Source organism: Megalopta genalis, unplaced genomic scaffold (assembly GCF_051020955.1).
Source record: "Megalopta genalis isolate 19385.01 unplaced genomic scaffold, iyMegGena1_principal scaffold0021, whole genome shotgun sequence".
NCBI lineage: Eukaryota > Metazoa > Arthropoda > Insecta > Hymenoptera > Halictidae > Megalopta > Megalopta genalis.
Window position 1 is genome coordinate 55,001 of NW_027476091.1, and position 22,500 is coordinate 77,500.

Here is a 22,500-nt window from a genome sequence, read left to right on the forward strand (position 1 = left end):
AGTAATTTCATGTATAAAGTTTAATTAATCTCCCAATAGTTTGCCGGGAAACATCGATTATTCCGATCTAGAAAGAGAGAGAGACAGTCGATCCGCGTTATGTTAAATATTTCAAGGTTCCCGATTCCACAAAATTATAAAAAGTATACGGCTGTGTAGCAGGGACCAAAACGAGTAATTTCGTGTATAAAGTTTAATTAATATCCCATTAGTTTCCGGGAAACATCGATAATTCCGATCTAGAAAGAGACAGAGACAGTCGATCCGCGTTATGTTAAATATCTCAAGGTTCCCGATTCCACAAAATTATAAAAAGTATACGGCTGTGTAGCGGGGATCAAAACGAGTAATTTCGTGTATAAAGTTTAATTAAACTCCCATTAGTTTGCCGGGAAACATCGATTATTCCGATCTAGAAAGAGACAGAGACAGTCGATCCGCGTTATGTTAAATATCTCAAGGTTCCCGATTCCACAAAATTATAAAAAGTATACGGCTGTGTAGCGGGGATCAAAACGAGTAATTTCATGTATAAAGTTTAATTAAACTCCCAATAGTTTGCCGGGAAACATCGATTATTCCGATCTAGAAAGAGACAGAGACAGTCGATCCGCGTTATGTTAAATATTTCAAGGTTCCCGATTCCACAAAATTATAAAAAGTATACGGCTGTGTAGCGGGGATCAAAACGAGTAATTTCGTGTATAAAGTTTAATTAATCTCCCATTACTATGCCGGGAAACATCGATTATTCCGATCTAGAAAGAGACAGAGATAGACGATCCGCGTTATGTTAAATATCTCCAGGTTACCGATTCCACAAAATTATAAAAAGTATACGGCTGTGTAGCGGGGATCAAAACGAGTAATTTCGTGTATAAAGTTTAATTAATCTCCCAATAGTTTGCCGGGAAACATCGATTATTCCGATCTAGAAAGAGACAGAGACAGTCGATCCGCGTTATGTTAAATATTTCAAGGTTCCCGATTCCATAAAATTATAAAAAGTATACGGCTGTGTAGCGGGGACCAAAACGAGTAATTTCATGTATAAAGTTTAATTAATATCCCATTAGTTTGCCGGGAAACATCGATTATTCCGATCTAGAAAGAGACAGAGACAGTCGATCCGCGTTATGTTAAATATTTCAAGGTTCCCGATTCCACAAAATTATAAAAAGTATACGGCTGTGTAGCAGGGATCAAAACGAGTAATTTCGTGTATAAAGTTTAATTAATATCCCATTAGTTTGCCGGGAAACATCGATTATTCCGATCTAGAAAGAGACAGAGACAGTCGATCCGCGTTATGTTAAATATTTCAAGGTTCCCGATTCCACAAAATTATAAAAAGTATACGGCTGTGTAGCGGGGATCAGAACGAGTAATTTCATGTATAAAGTTTAATTAAACTCCCAATAGTTTGCCGGGAAACATCGATTCTTCCGATCTAGAAAGAGACAGAGACAGTCGATCCGCGTTATGATAAATATTTCGAGGTTCCCGATTCCACAAAATTATAAAAAGTATACGGCTGTGTAGCGGGGACCAAAACGAGTAATTTCATGTATAAAGTTTAATTAAACTCCCAATAGTTTGCCGGGAAACATCGATTCTTCCGATCTAGAAAGAGACAGAGACAGTCGATCCGCGTTATGTTAAATATTTCAAGGTTCCCGATTCCACAAAATTATAAAAAGTATACGGCTGTGTAGCGGGGATCAAAACGAGTAATTTCGTGTATAAAGTTTAATTAATCTCCCATTACTTTGCCGGGAAACATCGATTATTCCGATCTAGAAAGAGACAGAGATAGACGATCCGCGTTATGTTAAATATCTCCAGGTTACCGATTCCACAAAATTATAAAAAGCATACGGCTGTGTAGCGGGGATCAAAACGAGTAATTTCGTGTATAAAGTTTAATTAATCTCCCAATAGTTTGCCGGGAAACATCGATTATTCCGATCTAGAAAGAGACAGAGACAGTCGATCCGCGTTATGTTAAATATTTCAAGGTTCCCGATTCCATAAAATTATAAAAAGTATACGGCTGTGTAGCGGGGACCAAAACGAGTAATTTCATGTATAAAGTTTAATTAATATCCCATTAGTTTGCCGGGAAACATCGATTATTCCGATCTAGAAAGAGACAGAGACAGTCGATCCGCGTTATGTTAAATATTTCAAGGTTCCCGATTCCACAAAATTATAAAAAGTATACGGCTGTGTAGCAGGGATCAAAACGAGTAATTTCGTGTATAAAGTTTAATTAAACTCCCAATAGTTTGCCGGGAAACATCGATTCTTCCGATCTAGAAAGAGACAGAGACAGTCGATCCGGGTTATGATAAATATTTCGAGGTTCCCGATTCCACAAAATTATAAAAAGTATACGGCTGTGTAGCGGGGACCAAAACGAGTAATTTCATGTATAAAGTTTAATTAAACTCCCAATAGTTTGCCGGGAAACATCGATTCTTCCGATCTAGAAAGAGACAGAGACAGTCGATCCGCGTTATGATAAATATTTCGAGGTTCCCGATTCCACAAAATTATAAAAAGTATACGGCTGTGTAGCGGGGATCAGAACGAGTAATTTCATGTATAAAGTTTAATTAAACTCCCAATAGTTTGCCGGGAAACATCGATTCTTCCGATCTAGAAAGAGACAGAGACAGTCGATCCGCGTTATGTTAAATATTTCAAGGTTCCCGATTCCACAAAATTATAAAAAGTATACGGCTGTGTAGCGGGGATCAAAACGAGTAATTTCATGTATAAAGTTTAATTAAACTTCCAATAGTTTGTCGGGAAACATCGATAGTTCGATCGCGCGAGAGAGACAGAGAAACGAACAGACTTCTTTTCGATTTACGGCTAAAATAAATTTTTCTAATTTTTTTCAATAACATATTCTTGCTTAGATAACTTTTTTACATAGGGATTAAGCATTTAGAACGATATAATGTTTAAAATAAGGGCACTTTACTCTTGACATTTTACGGTTTTTTCAATTTTCTGAAAAATCCTATCATTAGATTTTTTTAAAAATACGATATTCTTGCTTAACTAACGTTTCTACATAGGGATTAAGCATTTAGAACGAAATCTAATGTCAGAAAATGGCACTTTACTCTTGACATTTTTCGGTTTTTTCAATTTTCTGGAAAATCCTATCATTAGATTTTTTTAAAAATACGATATTCTTGCTTAACTAACGTTTCTACATAGGGATTAAGCATTTAGAACGAAATCTAATGTAGGAAAATGGAACTTTACTCTTGATCGGTACGTTGGGACTTTGAAAATATTCGGGCGTTCCAATCGCTCGTCTGTTGCATCATAGCGCGTCTCGGCGCAATCGACCGATTCGCTCGATCCATTATTTTCGATTTACGGCTAAAATAAATTTTTCTAATTTTTTTCAATAACATATTCCTGCTTAAATAACTTTTTTACATAGGGATTAAGCATTTAGAACGATACATTGTTTAAAGTAAGGGCACTTTACTCTTGACATTTTACGGTTTTTTCAATTTTCTGAAAAATCCTATCATTAGATTTTTTTAAAAATACGATATTCTTGCTTAACTAACGTTTCTACATAGGGATTAAGCATTTAGAACGAAATCTAATGTCAGAAAATGGCACTTTACTCTTGACATTTTTCGGTTTTTTCAATTTTCTGGAAAATCCTATCATTAGATTTTTTTAAAAATACGATATTCTTGCTTAACTAACGTTTTTACATAGGGATTAAGCATTTAGAACGAAATCTAATGTAGGAAAATGGTACTTTACTCTTGATCGGTACGTTGGGACTTTGAAAATATTCGGGCGTTCCAATCGCTCGTCTGTTGCATCATAGCGCGTCTCGGCGCAATCGACCGATTCGCTCGATCCATTATTTTCGATTTACGGCTAAAATAAATTTTTCTAATTTTTTTCAATAACATATTCCTGCTTAAATAACTTTTTTACATAGGGATTAAGCATTTAGAACGATACATTGTTTAAAATAAGGGCACTTTACTCTTGACATTTTACGGTTTTTTCAATCTTCTGAAAAATCCTATCATTAGATTTTTTTAAAAATACGATATTCTTCCTTAACTAACGTTTCTACATAGGGATTAAGCATTTAGAACGAAATCTAATGTCAGAAAATGGCACTTTACTCTTGACATTTTTCGGTTTTTTCAATTTTCTGGAAAATCCTATCATTAGATTTTTTTAAAAATACGATATTCTTGCTTAACTAACGTTTTTACATAGGGATTAAGCATTTAGAACGAAATCTAATGTAGGAAAATGGTACTTTACTCTTGATCGGTACGTTGGGACTTTGAAAATATTCGGGCGTTCCAATAGCTCGTCTGTTGCATCATAGCGCGTCTCGGCGCAATCGAGCGATTCGCTCGACCCATTATTTTCGATTTACGGCTAAAATAAATTTTTCTAATTTTTTTCAATAACATATTCCTGCTTAAATAACTTTTTTACATAGGGATTAAGCATTTAGAACGATGCATTGTTTAAAGTAAGGGCACTTTACTCTTGACATTTTACGGTTTTTTCAATTTTCTGAAAAATCCTATCATTAGATTTTTTTAAAAATACGATATTCTTGCTTAACTAACGTTTCTACATAGGGATTAAGCATTTAGAACGAAATCTAATGTCAGAAAATGGCACTTTACTCTTGACATTTTTCGGTTTTTTCAATTTTCTGGAAAATCCTATCATTAGATTTTTTTAAAAATACGATATTCTTCCTTAACTAACGTTTCTACATAGGGATTAAGCATTTAGAACGAAATCTAATGTCAGAAAATGGCACTTTACTCTTGACATTTTTCGGTTTTTTCAATTTTCTGGAAAATCCTATCATTAGATTTTTTTAAAAATACGATATTCTTGCTTAACTAACGTTTTTACATAGGGATTAAGCATTTAGAACGAAATCTAATGTAGGAAAATGGTACTTTACTCTTGATCGGTACGTTGGGACTTTGAAAATATTCGGGCGTTCCAATAGCTCGTCTGTTGCATCATAGCGCGTCTCGGCGCAATCGAGCGATTCGCTCGACCCATTATTTTCGATTTACGGCTAAAATAAATTTTTCTAATTTTTTTCAATAACATATTCCTGCTTAAATAACTTTTTTACATAGGGATTAAGCATTTAGAACGATGCATTGTTTAAAGTAAGGGCACTTTACTCTTGACATTTTACGGTTTTTTCAATTTTCTGAAAAATCCTATCATTAGATTTTTTTAAAAATACGATATTCTTGCTTAACTAACGTTTCTACATAGGGATTAAGCATTTAGAACGAAATCTAATGTCAGAAAATGGCACTTTACTCTTGACATTTTTCGGTTTTTTCAATTTTCTGGAAAATCCTATCATTAGATTTTTTTAAAAATACGATATTCTTGCTTAACTAACGTTTTTACATAGGGATTAAGCATTTAGAACGAAATCTAATGTAGGAAAATGGTACTTTACTCTTGATCGGTACGTTGGGACTTTGAAAATATTCGGGCGTTCCAATCGCTCGTCTGTTGCATCATAGCGCGTCTCGGCGCAATCGAGCGATTCGCTCGACCCATTATTTTCGATTTACGGCTAAAATAAATTTTTCTCATTTTATTCAATAACATATTCTTGCTTAGATAACTTTTTTACATAGGGATTAAGCATTTAGAACGATATAATGTTTAAAATAAGGGCACTTTACTCTTGACATTTTACGGTTTTTTCAATTTTCTGAAAAATCCTATCATTAGATTTTTTTAAAAATACGATATTCTTGCTTAACTAACGTTTCTACATAGGGATTAAGCATTTAGAACGAAATCTAATGTCAGAAAATGGCACTTTACTCTTGACATTTTTCGGTTTTTTCAATTTTCTGGAAAATCCTATCATTAGATTTTTTTAAAAATACGATATTCTTGCTTAACTAACGTTTCTACATAGGGATTAAGCATTTAGAACGAAATCTAATGTAGGAAAATGGTACTTTACTCTTGATCGGTACGTTGGGACTTTGAAAATATTCGGGCGTTCCAATCGCTCGTCTGTTGCATCATAGCGCGTCTCGGCGCAATCGAGCGATTCGCTCGACCCATTATTTTCGATTTACGGCTAAAATAAATTTTTCTCATTTTATTCAATAACATATTCTTGCTTAGATAACTTTTTTACATAGGGATTAAGCATTTAGAACGATATAATGTTTAAAAGAAGGGCACTTTACTCTTGACATTTTTCGGTTTTTTCAATTTTCTGGAAAATCCTATCATTAGATTTTTTTAAAAATACGATATTCTTGCTTAACTAACGTTTTTACATAGGGATTAAGCATTTAGAACGAAATCTAATGTAGGAAAATGGTACTTTACTCTTGATCGGTACGTTGGGACTTTGAAAATATTCGGGCGTTCCAATCGCTCGTCTGTTGCATCATAGCGCGTCTCGGCGCAATCGACCGATTCGCTCGATCCATTATTTTCGATTTACGGCTAAAATAAATTTTTCTAATTTTTTTCAATAACATATTCCTGCTTAAATAACTTTTTTACATAGGGATTAAGCATTTAGAACGATACATTGTTTAAAATAAGGGCACTTTACTCTTGACATTTTACGGTTTTTTCAATCTTCTGAAAAATCCTATCATTAGATTTTTTTAAAAATACGATATTCTTGCTTAACTAACGTTTCTACATAGGGATTAAGCATTTAGAACGAAATCTAATGTCAGAAAATGGCACTTTACTCTTGACATTTTTCGGTTTTTTCAATTTTCTGGAAAATCCTATCATTAGATTTTTTTAAAAATACGATATTCTTGCTTAACTAACGTTTCTACATAGGGATTAAGCATTTAGAACGAAATCTAATGTAGGAAAATGGTACTTTACTCTTGATCGGTACGTTGGGACTTTGAAAATATTCGGGCGTTCCAATCGCTCGTCTGTTGCATCATAGCGCGTCTCGGCGCAATCGAGCGATTCGCTCGATCCATTATTTTCGATTTACGGCTAAAATAAATTTTTCTAATTTTTTTCAATAACATATTCCTGCTTAAATAACTTTTTTACATAGGGATTAAGCATTTAGAACGATACATTGTTTAAAATAAGGGCACTTTACTCTTGACATTTTACGGTTTTTTCAATTTTCTGAAAAATCCTATCATTAGATTTTTTTAAAAATACGATATTCTTGCTTAACTAACGTTTCTACATAGGGATTAAGCATTTAGAACGAAATCTAATGTCAGAAAATGGCACTTTACTCTTGACATTTTTCGGTTTTTTCAATTTTCTGGAAAATCCTATCATTAGATTTTTTTAAAAATACGATATTCTTGCTTAACTAACGTTTTTACATAGGGATTAAGCATTTAGAACGAAATCTAATGTAGGAAAATGGTACTTTACTCTTGATCGGTACGTTGGGACTTTGAAAATATTCGGGCGTTCCAATCGCTCGTCTGTTGCATCATAGCGCGTCTCGGCGCAATCGAGCGATTCGCTCGACCCATTATTTTCGATTTACGGCTAAAATAAATTTTTCTCATTTTATTCAATAACATATTCTTGCTTAGATAACTTTTTTACATAGGGATTAAGCATTTAGAACGATATAATGTTTAAAATAAGGGCACTTTACTCTTGACATTTTACGGTTTTTTCAATTTTCTGAAAAATCCTATCATTAGATTTTTTTAAAAATACGATATTCTTGCTTAACTAACGTTTCTACATAGGGATTAAGCATTTAGAACGAAATCTAATGTCAGAAAATGGCACTTTACTCTTGACATTTTTCGGTTTTTTCAATTTTCTGGAAAATCCTATCATTAGATTTTTTTAAAAATACGATATTCTTGCTTAACTAACGTTTCTACATAGGGATTAAGCATTTAGAACGAAATCTAATGTAGGAAAATGGTACTTTACTCTTGATCGGTACGTTGGGACTTTGAAAATATTCGGGCGTTCCAATCGCTCGTCTGTTGCATCATAGCGCGTCTCGGCGCAATCGAGCGATTCGCTCGACCCATTATTTTCGATTTACGGCTAAAATAAATTTTTCTCATTTTATTCAATAACATATTCTTGCTTAGATAACTTTTTTACATAGGGATTAAGCATTTAGAACGATATAATGTTTAAAATAAGGGCACTTTACTCTTGACATTTTTCGGTTTTTTCAATTTTCTGGAAAATCCTATCATTAGATTTTTTTAAAAATACGATATTCTTGCTTAACTAACGTTTTTACATAGGGATTAAGCATTTAGAACGAAATCTAATGTAGGAAAATGGTACTTTACTCTTGATCGGTACGTTGGGACTTTGAAAATATTCGGGCGTACGCGGCGCGCTCGGCGCTTCGAACAGCTCCGGTGTCCCCATTATTTTCGATTTACGGCTAAAATAAATTTTTCTAATTTTTTTCAATAACATATTCCTGCTTAAATAACTTTTTTACATAGGGATTAAGCATTTAGAACGATACATTGTTTAAAGTAAGGGCACTTTACTCTTGACATTTTACGGTTTTTTCAATTTTCTGAAAAATCCTATCATTAGATTTTTTTAAAAATACGATATTCTTGCTTAACTAACGTTTCTACATAGGGATTAAGCATTTAGAACGAAATCTAATGTCAGAAAATGGCACTTTACTCTTGACATTTTTCGGTTTTTTCAATTTTCTGGAAAATCCTATCATTAGATTTTTTTAAAAATACGATATTCTTGCTTAACTAACGTTTTTACATAGGGATTAAGCATTTAGAACGAAATCTAATGTAGGAAAATGGTACTTTACTCTTGATCGGTACGTTGGGACTTTGAAAATATTCGGGCGTTCCAATCGCTCGTCTGTTGCATCATAGCGCGTCTCGGCGCAATCGACCGATTCGCTCGATCCATTATTTTCGATTTACGGCTAAAATAAATTTTTCTAATTTTTTTCAATAACATATTCCTGCTTAAATAACTTTTTTACATAGGGATTAAGCATTTAGAACGATACATTGTTTAAAATAAGGGCACTTTACTCTTGACATTTTACGGTTTTTTCAATCTTCTGAAAAATCCTATCATTAGATTTTTTTAAAAATACGATATTCTTCCTTAACTAACGTTTCTACATAGGGATTAAGCATTTAGAACGAAATCTAATGTCAGAAAATGGCACTTTACTCTTGACATTTTTCGGTTTTTTCAATTTTCTGGAAAATCCTATCATTAGATTTTTTTAAAAATACGATATTCTTGCTTAACTAACGTTTTTACATAGGGATTAAGCATTTAGAACGAAATCTAATGTAGGAAAATGGTACTTTACTCTTGATCGGTACGTTGGGACTTTGAAAATATTCGGGCGTTCCAATAGCTCGTCTGTTGCATCATAGCGCGTCTCGGCGCAATCGAGCGATTCGCTCGACCCATTATTTTCGATTTACGGCTAAAATAAATTTTTCTAATTTTTTTCAATAACATATTCCTGCTTAAATAACTTTTTTACATAGGGATTAAGCATTTAGAACGATGCATTGTTTAAAGTAAGGGCACTTTACTCTTGACATTTTACGGTTTTTTCAATTTTCTGAAAAATCCTATCATTAGATTTTTTTAAAAATACGATATTCTTGCTTAACTAACGTTTCTACATAGGGATTAAGCATTTAGAACGAAATCTAATGTCAGAAAATGGCACTTTACTCTTGACATTTTTCGGTTTTTTCAATTTTCTGGAAAATCCTATCATTAGATTTTTTTAAAAATACGATATTCTTGCTTAACTAACGTTTTTACATAGGGATTAAGCATTTAGAACGAAATCTAATGTAGGAAAATGGTACTTTACTCTTGATCGGTACGTTGGGACTTTGAAAATATTCGGGCGTTCCAATCGCTCGTCTGTTGCATCATAGCGCGTCTCGGCGCAATCGAGCGATTCGCTCGACCCATTATTTTCGATTTACGGCTAAAATAAATTTTTCTCATTTTATTCAATAACATATTCTTGCTTAGATAACTTTTTTACATAGGGATTAAGCATTTAGAACGATATAATGTTTAAAATAAGGGCACTTTACTCTTGACATTTTACGGTTTTTTCAATTTTCTGAAAAATCCTATCATTAGATTTTTTTAAAAATACGATATTCTTGCTTAACTAACGTTTCTACATAGGGATTAAGCATTTAGAACGAAATCTAATGTCAGAAAATGGCACTTTACTCTTGACATTTTTCGGTTTTTTCAATTTTCTGGAAAATCCTATCATTAGATTTTTTTAAAAATACGATATTCTTGCTTAACTAACGTTTCTACATAGGGATTAAGCATTTAGAACGAAATCTAATGTAGGAAAATGGTACTTTACTCTTGATCGGTACGTTGGGACTTTGAAAATATTCGGGCGTTCCAATCGCTCGTCTGTTGCATCATAGCGCGTCTCGGCGCAATCGAGCGATTCGCTCGACCCATTATTTTCGATTTACGGCTAAAATAAATTTTTCTCATTTTATTCAATAACATATTCTTGCTTAGATAACTTTTTTACATAGGGATTAAGCATTTAGAACGATATAATGTTTAAAATAAGGGCACTTTACTCTTGACATTTTTCGGTTTTTTCAATTTTCTGGAAAATCCTATCATTAGATTTTTTTAAAAATACGATATTCTTGCTTAACTAACGTTTTTACATAGGGATTAAGCATTTAGAACGAAATCTAATGTAGGAAAATGGTACTTTACTCTTGATCGGTACGTTGGGACTTTGAAAATATTCGGGCGTTCCAATCGCTCGTCTGTTGCATCATAGCGCGTCTCGGCGCAATCGACCGATTCGCTCGATCCATTATTTTCGATTTACGGCTAAAATAAATTTTTCTAATTTTTTTCAATAACATATTCCTGCTTAAATAACTTTTTTACATAGGGATTAAGCATTTAGAACGATACATTGTTTAAAATAAGGGCACTTTACTCTTGACATTTTACGGTTTTTTCAATCTTCTGAAAAATCCTATCATTAGATTTTTTTAAAAATACGATATTCTTGCTTAACTAACGTTTCTACATAGGGATTAAGCATTTAGAACGAAATCTAATGTCAGAAAATGGCACTTTACTCTTGACATTTTTCGGTTTTTTCAATTTTCTGGAAAATCCTATCATTAGATTTTTTTAAAAATACGATATTCTTGCTTAACTAACGTTTCTACATAGGGATTAAGCATTTAGAACGAAATCTAATGTAGGAAAATGGTACTTTACTCTTGATCGGTACGTTGGGACTTTGAAAATATTCGGGCGTTCCAATCGCTCGTCTGTTGCATCATAGCGCGTCTCGGCGCAATCGAGCGATTCGCTCGATCCATTATTTTCGATTTACGGCTAAAATAAATTTTTCTAATTTTTTTCAATAACATATTCCTGCTTAAATAACTTTTTTACATAGGGATTAAGCATTTAGAACGATACATTGTTTAAAATAAGGGCACTTTACTCTTGACATTTTACGGTTTTTTCAATTTTCTGAAAAATCCTATCATTAGATTTTTTTAAAAATACGATATTCTTGCTTAACTAACGTTTCTACATAGGGATTAAGCATTTAGAACGAAATCTAATGTCAGAAAATGGCACTTTACTCTTGACATTTTTCGGTTTTTTCATTTTTCTGGAAAATCCTATCATTAGATTTTTTTTAAAATACGATATTCTTGCTTAACTAACGTTTTTACATAGGGATTAAGCATTTAGAACGAAATCTAATGTAGGAAAATGGTACTTTACTCTTGATCGGTACGTTGGGACTTTGAAAATATTCGGGGGTTCCAATCGCTCGTCTGTTGCATCATAGCGCGTCTCGGCGCAATCGACCGATTCGCTCGATCCATTATTTTCGATTTACGGCTAAAATAAATTTTTCTAATTTTTTTCAATAACATATTCCTGCTTAAATAACTTTTTTACATAGGGATTAAGCATTTAGAACGATACATTGTTTAAAATAAGGGCACTTTACTCTTGACATTTTACGGTTTTTTCAATTTTCTGAAAAATCCTATCATTAGATTTTTTTAAAAATACGATATTCTTGCTTAACTAACGTTTCTACATAGGGATTAAGCATTTAGAACGAAATCTAATGTCAGAAAATGGCACTTTACTCTTGACATTTTTCGGTTTTTTCAATTTTCTGGAAAATCCTATCATTAGATTTTTTTAAAAATACGATATTCTTGCTTAACTAACGTTTCTACATAGGGATTAAGCATTTAGAACGAAATCTAATGTAGGAAAATGGTACTTTACTCTTGATCGGTACGTTGGGACTTTGAAAATATTCGGGCGTTCCAATCGCTCGTCTGTTGCATCATAGCGCGTCTCGGCGCAATCGAGCGATTCGCTCGATCCATTATTTTCGATTTACGGCTAAAATAAATTTTTCTAATTTTTTTCAATAACATATTCCTGCTTAAATAACTTTTTTACATAGGGATTAAGCATTTAGAACGATACATTGTTTAAAATAAGGGCACTTTACTCTTGACATTTTACGGTTTTTTCAATTTTCTGAAAAATCCTATCATTAGATTTTTTTAAAAATACGATATTCTTGCTTAACTAACGTTTCTACATAGGGATTAAGCATTTAGAACGAAATCTAATGTCAGAAAATGGCACTTTACTCTTGACATTTTTCGGTTTTTTCAATTTTCTGGAAAATCCTATCATTAGATTTTTTTTAAAATACGATATTCTTGCTTAACTAACGTTTTTACATAGGGATTAAGCATTTAGAACGAAATCTAATGTAGGAAAATGGTACTTTACTCTTGATCGGTACGTTGGGACTTTGAAAATATTCGGGCGTTCCAATCGCTCGTCTGTTGCATCATAGCGCGTCTCGGCGCAATCGACCGATTCGCTCGATCCATTATTTTCGATTTACGGCTAAAATAAATTTTTCTAATTTTTTTCAATAACATATTCCTGCTTAAATAACTTTTTTACATAGGGATTAAGCATTTAGAACGATACATTGTTTAAAATAAGGGCACTTTACTCTTGACATTTTACGGTTTTTTCAATTTTCTGAAAAATCCTATCATTAGATTTTTTTAAAAATACGATATTCTTGCTTAACTAACGTTTCTACATAGGGATTAAGCATTTAGAACGAAATCTAATGTCAGAAAATGGCACTTTACTCTTGACATTTTTCGGTTTTTTCATTTTTCTGGAAAATCCTATCATTAGATTTTTTTTAAAATACGATATTCTTGCTTAACTAACGTTTTTACATAGGGATTAAGCATTTAGAACGAAATCTAATGTAGGAAAATGGTACTTTACTCTTGATCGGTACGTTGGGACTTTGAAAATATTCGGGCGTTCCAATCGCTCGTCTGTTGCATCATAGCGCGTCTCGGCGCAATCGACCGATTCGCTCGATCCATTATTTTCGATTTACGGCTAAAATAAATTTTTCTAATTTTTTTCAATAACATATTCCTGCTTAAATAACTTTTTTACATAGGGATTAAGCATTTAGAACGATACATTGTTTAAAATAAGGGCACTTTACTCTTGACATTTTACGGTTTTTTCAATCTTCTGAAAAATCCTATCATTAGATTTTTTTAAAAATACGATATTCTTGCTTAACTAACGTTTCTACATAGGGATTAAGCATTTAGAACGAAATCTAATGTCAGAAAATGGCACTTTACTCTTGACATTTTTCGGTTTTTTCAATTTTCTGGAAAATCCTATCATTAGATTTTTTTAAAAATACGATATTCTTGCTTAACTAACGTTTTTACATAGGGATTAAGCATTTAGAACGAAATCTAATGTAGGAAAATGGTACTTTACTCTTGATCGGTACGTTGGGACTTTGAAAATATTCGGGCGTACGCGGCGCGCTCGGCGCTTCGAACAGCTCCGGTGTCCCCATTATTTTCGATTTACGGCTAAAATAAATTTTTCTAATTTTTTTCAATAACATATTCCTGCTTAAATAACTTTTTTACATAGGGATTAAGCATTTAGAACGATACATTGTTTAAAGTAAGGGCACTTTACTCTTGACATTTTACGGTTTTTTCAATTTTCTGAAAAATCCTATCATTAGATTTTTTTAAAAATACGATATTCTTGCTTAACTAACGTTTCTACATAGGGATTAAGCATTTAGAACGAAATCTAATGTCAGAAAATGGCACTTTACTCTTGACATTTTTCGGTTTTTTCAATTTTCTGGAAAATCGTATCATTAGATTTTTTTAAAAATACGATATTCTTGCTTAACTAACGTTTTTACATAGGGATTAAGCATTTAGAACGAAATCTAATGTAGGAAAATGGTACTTTACTCTTGATCGGTACGTTGGGACTTTGAAAATATTCGGGGGTTCCAATCGCTCGTCTGTTGCATCATAGCGCGTCTCGGCGCAATCGACCGATTCGCTCGATCCATTATTTTCGATTTACGGCTAAAATAAATTTTTCTAATTTTTTTCAATAACATATTCCTGCTTAAATAACTTTTTTACATAGGGATTAAGCATTTAGAACGATACATTGTTTAAAGTAAGGGCACTTTACTCTTGACATTTTACGGTTTTTTCAATTTTCTGAAAAATCCTATCATTAGATTTTTTTAAAAATACGATATTCTTGCTTAACTAACGTTTCTACATAGGGATTAAGCATTTAGAACGAAATCTAATGTCAGAAAATGGCACTTTACTCTTGACATTTTTCGGTTTTTTCAATTTTCTGGAAAATCGTATCATTAGATTTTTTTAAAAATACGATATTCTTGCTTAACTAACGTTTTTACATAGGGATTAAGCATTTAGAACGAAATCTAATGTAGGAAAATGGTACTTTACTCTTGATCGGTACGTTGGGACTTTGAAAATATTCGGGGGTTCCAATCGCTCGTCTGTTGCATCATAGCGCGTCTCGGCGCAATCGACCGATTCGCTCGATCCATTATTTTCGATTTACGGCTAAAATAAATTTTTCTAATTTTTTTCAATAACATATTCCTGCTTAAATAACTTTTTTACATAGGGATTAAGCATTTAGAACGATGCATTGTTTAAAGTAAGGGCACTTTACTCTTGACATTTTACGGTTTTTTCAATTTTCTGAAAAATCCTATCATTAGATTTTTTTAAAAATACGATATTCTTGCTTAACTAACGTTTCTACATAGGGATTAAGCATTTAGAACGAAATCTAATGTCAGAAAATGGCACTTTACTCTTGACATTTTTCGGTTTTTTCAATTTTCTGGAAAATCCTATCATTAGATTTTTTTAAAAATACGATATTCTTGCTTAACTAACGTTTTTACATAGGGATTAAGCATTTAGAACGAAATCTAATGTAGGAAAATGGTACTTTACTCTTGATCGGTACGTTGGGACTTTGAAAATATTCGGGCGTTCCAATCGCTCGTCTGTTGCATCATAGCGCGTCTCGGCGCAATCGACCGATTCGCTCGACCCATTATTTTCGATTTACGGCTAAAATAAATTTTTCTCATTTTATTCAATAACATATTCTTGCTTAGATAACTTTTTTACATAGGGATTAAGCATTTAGAACGATATAATGTTTAAAATAAGGGCACTTTACTCTTGACATTTTACGGTTTTTTCAATTTTCTGAAAAATCCTATCATTAGATTTTTTTAAAAATACGATAATCTTGCTTAACTAACCTTTCTACATAGGGATTAAGCATTTAGAACGAAATCTAATGTCAGAAAATGGCACTTTACTCTTGACATTTTTCGGTTTTTTCAATTTTCTGGAAAATCCTATCATTAGATTTTTTTTAAAATACGATATTCTTGCTTAACTAACGTTTTTACATAGGGATTAAGCATTTAGAACGAAATCTAATGTAGGAAAATGGTACTTTACTCTTGATCGGTACGTTGGGACTTTGAAAATATTCGGGCGTACGCGGCGCGCTCGGCGCTTCGAACAGCTCCGGTGTCCCCATTATTTTCGATTTACGGCTAAAATAAATTTTTCTAATTTTTTTCAATAACATATTCCTGCTAAAATAACTTTTTTACATAGGGATTAAGCATTTAGAACGATACATTGTTTAAAATAAGGGCACTTTACTCTTGACATTTTACGGTTTTTTCAATTTTCTGAAAAATCCTATCATTAGATTTTTTTAAAAATACGATATTCTTGCTTAACTAACGTTTCTACATAGGGATTAAGCATTTAGAACGAAATCTAATGTCAGAAAATGGCACTTTACTCTTGACATTTTTCGGTTTTTTCATTTTTCTGGAAAATCCTATCATTAGATTTTTTTTAAAATACGATATTCTTGCTTAACTAACGTTTTTACATAGGGATTAAGCATTTAGAACGAAATCTAATGTAGGAAAATGGTACTTTACTCTTGATCGGTACGTTGGGACTTTGAAAATATTCGGGGGTTCCAATCGCTCGTCTGTTGCATCATAGCGCGTCTCGGCGCAATCGACCGATTCGCTCGATCCATTATTTTCGATTTACGGCTAAAATAAATTTTTCTAATTTTTTTCAATAACATATTCCTGCTTAAATAACTTTTTTACATAGGGATTAAGCATTTAGAACGATGCATTGTTTAAAGTAAGGGCACTTTACTCTTGACATTTTACGGTTTTTTCAATTTTCTGAAAAATCCTATCATTAGATTTTTTTAAAAATACGATATTCTTGCTTAACTAACGTTTCTACATAGGGATTAAGCATTTAGAACGAAATCTAATGTCAGAAAATGGCACTTTACTCTTGACATTTTTCGGTTTTTTCAATTTTCTGGAAAATCCTATCATTAGATTTTTTTAAAAATACGATATTCTTGCTTAACTAACGTTTTTACATAGGGATTAAGCATTTAGAACGAAATCTAATGTAGGAAAATGGTACTTTACTCTTGATCGGTACGTTGGGACTTTGAAAATATTCGGGCGTTCCAATCGCTCGTCTGTTGCATCATAGCGCGTCTCGGCGCAATCGACCGATTCGCTCGACCCATTATTTTCGATTTACGGCTAAAATAAATTTTTCTCATTTTATTCAATAACATATTCTTGCTTAGATAACTTTTTTACATAGGGATTAAGCATTTAGAACGATATAATGTTTAAAATAAGGGCACTTTACTCTTGACATTTTACGGTTTTTTCAATTTTCTGAAAAATCCTATCATTAGATTTTTTTAAAAATACGATAATCTTGCTTAACTAACCTTTCTACATAGGGATTAAGCATTTAGAACGAAATCTAATGTCAGAAAATGGCACTTTACTCTTGACATTTTTCGGTTTTTTCAATTTTCTGGAAAATCCTATCATTAGATTTTTTTTAAAATACGATATTCTTGCTTAACTAACGTTTTTACATAGGGATTAAGCATTTAGAACGAAATCTAATGTAGGAAAATGGTACTTTACTCTTGATCGGTACGTTGGGACTTTGAAAATATTCGGGCGTACGCGGCGCGCTCGGCGCTTCGAACAGCTCCGGTGTCCCCATTATTTTCGATTTACGGCTAAAATAAATTTTTCTAATTTTTTTCAATAACATATTCCTGCTAAAATAACTTTTTTACATAGGGATTAAGCATTTAGAACGATACATTGTTTAAAATAAGGGCACTTTACTCTTGACATTTTACGGTTTTTTCAATTTTCTGAAAAATCCTATCATTAGATTTTTTTAAAAATACGATATTCTTGCTTAACTAACGTTTCTACATAGGGATTAAGCATTTAGAACGAAATCTAATGTCAGAAAATGGCACTTTACTCTTGACATTTTTCGGTTTTTTCATTTTTCTGGAAAATCCTATCATTAGATTTTTTTTAAAATACGATATTCTTGCTTAACTAACGTTTTTACATAGGGATTAAGCATTTAGAACGAAATCTAATGTAGGAAAATGGTACTTTACTCTTGATCGGTACGTTGGGACTTTGAAAATATTCGGGGGTTCCAATCGCTCGTCTGTTGCATCATAGCGCGTCTCGGCGCAATCGACCGATTCGCTCGATCCATTATTTTCGATTTACGGCTAAAATAAATTTTTCTAATTTTTTTCAATAACATATTCCTGCTTAAATAACTTTTTTACATAGGGATTAAGCATTTAGAACGATGCATTGTTTAAAGTAAGGGCACTTTACTCTTGACATTTTACGGTTTTTTCAATTTTCTGAAAAATCCTATCATTAGATTTTTTTAAAAATACGATATTCTTGCTTAACTAACGTTTCTACATAGGGATTAAGCATTTAGAACGAAATCTAATGTCAGAAAATGGCACTTTACTCTTGACATTTTTCGGTTTTTTCAATTTTCTGGAAAATCCTATCATTAGATTTTTTTAAAAATACGATATTCTTGCTTAACTAACGTTTTTACATAGGGATTAAGCATTTAGAACGAAATCTAATGTAGGAAAATGGTACTTTACTCTTGATCGGTACGTTGGGACTTTGAAAATATTCGGGCGTTCCAATCGCTCGTCTGTTGCATCATAGCGCGTCTCGGCGCAATCGACCGATTCGCTCGACCCATTATTTTCGATTTACGGCTAAAATAAATTTTTCTCATTTTATTCAATAACATATTCTTGCTTAGATAACTTTTTTACATAGGGATTAAGCATTTAGAACGATATAATGTTTAAAATAAGGGCACTTTACTCTTGACATTTTACGGTTTTTTCAATTTTCTGAAAAATCCTATCATTAGATTTTTTTAAAAATACGATAATCTTGCTTAACTAACCTTTCTACATAGGGATTAAGCATTTAGAACGAAATCTAATGTCAGAAAATGGCACTTTACTCTTGACATTTTTCGGTTTTTTCAATTTTCTGGAAAATCCTATCATTAGATTTTTTTTAAAATACGATATTCTTGCTTAACTAACGTTTTTACATAGGGATTAAGCATTTAGAACGAAATCTAATGTAGGAAAATGGTACTTTACTCTTGATCGGTACGTTGGGACTTTGAAAATATTCGGGGGTTCCAATCGCTCGTCTGTTGCATCATAGCGCGTCTCGGCGCAATCGACCGATTCGCTCGATCCATTATTTTCGATTTACGGCTAAAATAAATTTTTCTAATTTTTTTCAATAACATATTCCTGCTTAAATAACTTTTTTACATAGGGATTAAGCATTTAGAACGATGCATTGTTTAAAGTAAGGGCACTTTACTCTTGACATTTTACGGTTTTTTCAATTTTCTGAAAAATCCTATCATTAGATTTTTTTAAAAATACGATATTCTTGCTTAACTAACGTTTCTACATAGGGATTAAGCATTTAGAACGAAATCTAATGTCAGAAAATGGCACTTTACTCTTGACATTTTTCGGTTTTTTCAATTTTCTGGAAAATCCTATCATTAGATTTTTTTAAAAATACGATATTCTTGCTTAACTAACGTTTTTACATAGGGATTAAGCATTTAGAACGAAATCTAATGTAGGAAAATGGTACTTTACTCTTGATCGGTACGTTGGGACTTTGAAAATATTCGGGCGTTCCAATCGCTCGTCTGTTGCATCATAGCGCGTCTCGGCGCAATCGACCGATTCGCTCGACCCATTATTTTCGATTTACGGCTAAAATAAATTTTTCTCATTTTATTCAATAACATATTCTTGCTTAGATAACTTTTTTACATAGGGATTAAGCATTTAGAACGATATAATGTTTAAAATAAGGGCACTTTACTCTTGACATTTTACGGTTTTTTCAATTTTCTGAAAAATCCTATCATTAGATTTTTTTAAAAATACGATAATCTTGCTTAACTAACCTTTCTACATAGGGATTAAGCATTTAGAACGAAATCTAATGTCAGAAAATGGCACTTTACTCTTGACATTTTTCGGTTTTTTCAATTTTCTGGAAAATCCTATCATTAGATTTTTTTTAAAATACGATATTCTTGCTTAACTAACGTTTTTACATAGGGATTAAGCATTTAGAACGAAATCTAATGTAGGAAAATGGTACTTTACTCTTGATCGGTACGTTGGGACTTTGAAAATATTCGGGCGTACGCGGCGCGCTCGGCGCTTCGAACAGCTCCGGTGTCCCCATTATTTTCGATTTACGGCTAAAATAAATTTTTCTAATTTTTTTCAATAACATATTCCTGCTAAAATAACTTTTTTACATAGGGATTAAGCATTTAGAACGATACATTGTTTAAAATAAGGGCACTTTACTCTTGACATTTTACGGTTTTTTCAATTTTCTGAAAAATCCTATCATTAGATTTTTTTAAAAATACGATATTCTTGCTTAACTAACGTTTCTACATAGGGATTAAGCATTTAGAACGAAATCTAATGTCAGAAAATGGCACTTTACTCTTGACATTTTTCGGTTTTTTCAATTTTCTGGAAAATCGTATCATTAGATTTTTTTAAAAATACGATATTCTTGCTTAACTAACGTTTTTACATAGGGATTAAGCATTTAGAACGAAATCTAATGTAGGAAAATGGTACTTTACTCTTGATCGGTACGTTGGGACTTAGAAAATATTCGGCCGTACGCGGCGCGTCTCGGCGCTTCGAACAGCTCCGGTGTCCCCATTATTTTCGATTTACGGCTAAAATAAATTTTTCTAATTTTTTTCAATTACATATTCTTGCTTAAATAACTTTTTTACATAGGGATTAAGCATTTAGAACGACATGTTGTTTAAAATAATGGTACTTTACTCTTGTGATTTTTCGGTTTTTTTTGATTATTTTGAAAAATAAATTTTTGTAATTTTTTTAAATACGATATTCGTGATCAGTGAACGATTTCACATATGGATTAAGCATTTAGAATCGTGCGGACGCGTTATTAAAAAAGTTTACTCGATGCGATGGGACTTTAAAAAGTTTGTGAAAATTTTCATATTGGGAAAAAATGTGTAATTTTTTGTCTAGTTTACGGTAGTGTAATTTATTTTAATGTTTACTATAAAAAATTTTTTCGTTCGTTCACGCGCTATGTTACAACAGCACGGCCGGGCGGTCTGTTGCCGCGGCGGTTTACACTCATAAGCGCGCGTGCTATTCGGCCGGCGGCGCCGGCGTCCTTGCCGGCCGTTCGGTATCTATAAGAGATACACGGTCCGTGCGAGGCGGACGGAGCAGAGCGGGTTTTGGGCCAATTCTACGATCTCGGTCGAGAAGCTGTCTCAGAGCTCCTTCGGGGCTTCGGTCCTGACTGTTTCGTGCCGTTTACGTTACGGACTTTTCTCCACACAGCGTGGCCACGGGTCGGTGTCTTTGACCGAATGGCCCATATGTGGCAAGCCCTACGGGGTTGGTTACCCGTATGCACTTTGTATGTATACTCGTACTCACTGAGCAATCGACTCTTCTGTCCGAGCGATGGAAAAATTTTTTAAAATGCATCTGTAAGATTTGGAAGCAAATCGTACCAATTGAAAACTGTGGCTAAAATGAATAGCCCAGTGGAGAGAGAAAACTATCAAAAAACTGATTTTTTAAATCAAGAGGTGTCAGAAATCGAAATGCCTAGCGCGAGCGGAAGAACACGCTTTCTCGCCAGTCCAGCATGTGTCCTGTCCGTTCTTCCTCGGCTTGCCGATTTTGCCCAGATCAGAGGTTTCGTGCTTCCGGCGGTCAGAAGATCAGCGTGAGCGTACGCGCTTCCACGACTATGGCATCACCCATGTACTTTTTCCTTTGAATATATTTGAGTACATAAAAAATATTAAAACATATAGAGAGAACTGTGTCTTGGATCTTAAAAATTTGTCAATAGCGATGATATATTATTACTTAACTTGAAGTATTTGTACGTTTTAGCTGGGACGTACATTTATCTTACAAGATGTTAATAGCGAGACTCTTGAAGATAAAATTATCTTGTGATTTTATGAAGGCAAAGATAGAAACGTACGAAGCTGGCGTACGTAGAAAAATGTGATTTTATGATAGAACAAAAATATAATACGTACGTTTTTGGGCGTACGGTAATATCTGTATGGTAGAAAAATGAAAGAAATTGAGCGTTAAAGAAGATATGTTACAAGCGCGGAATGTGGCAAAACTTGTACATATTTGAAAGAGAAAAATGGTGTGTCGACCTGACATATATATATGAAACAGGCGACGATGGAAAAGGATTTAAATTTTGTCCATTTTATATATACATATTGTATAGTTCCCTGGTTGATCCTGCCAGTAGTCATATGCTTGTCTCAAAGATTAAGCCATGCATGTCTCAGTACATGCCGTATTAAGGTGAAACCGCGAATGGCTCATTAAATCAGTTATGGTTTCTTAGATCGTACTAAAATTTACTTGGATAACTGTGGTAATTCTAGAGCTAATACATGCAAAACAGAGTTCCGACCA

General features: G+C 33.1%; 1 non-coding gene across 1 annotated transcript in view; it reads left to right on the top strand.

The window, feature by feature from the left end:
* Nucleotides 1-22,307: 22,307 nt before the first annotated feature.
* Nucleotides 22,308-22,500, top strand: part of LOC143260841 (small subunit ribosomal RNA) — a 1,921-nt gene continuing 1,728 nt past the window's right edge. Inside the window, exon 1 of the ribosomal RNA XR_013035113.1 lies at nucleotides 22,308-22,500. This exon is cut by the window's right edge and continues 1,728 nt beyond it. This is a non-coding gene — a ribosomal RNA (small subunit ribosomal RNA).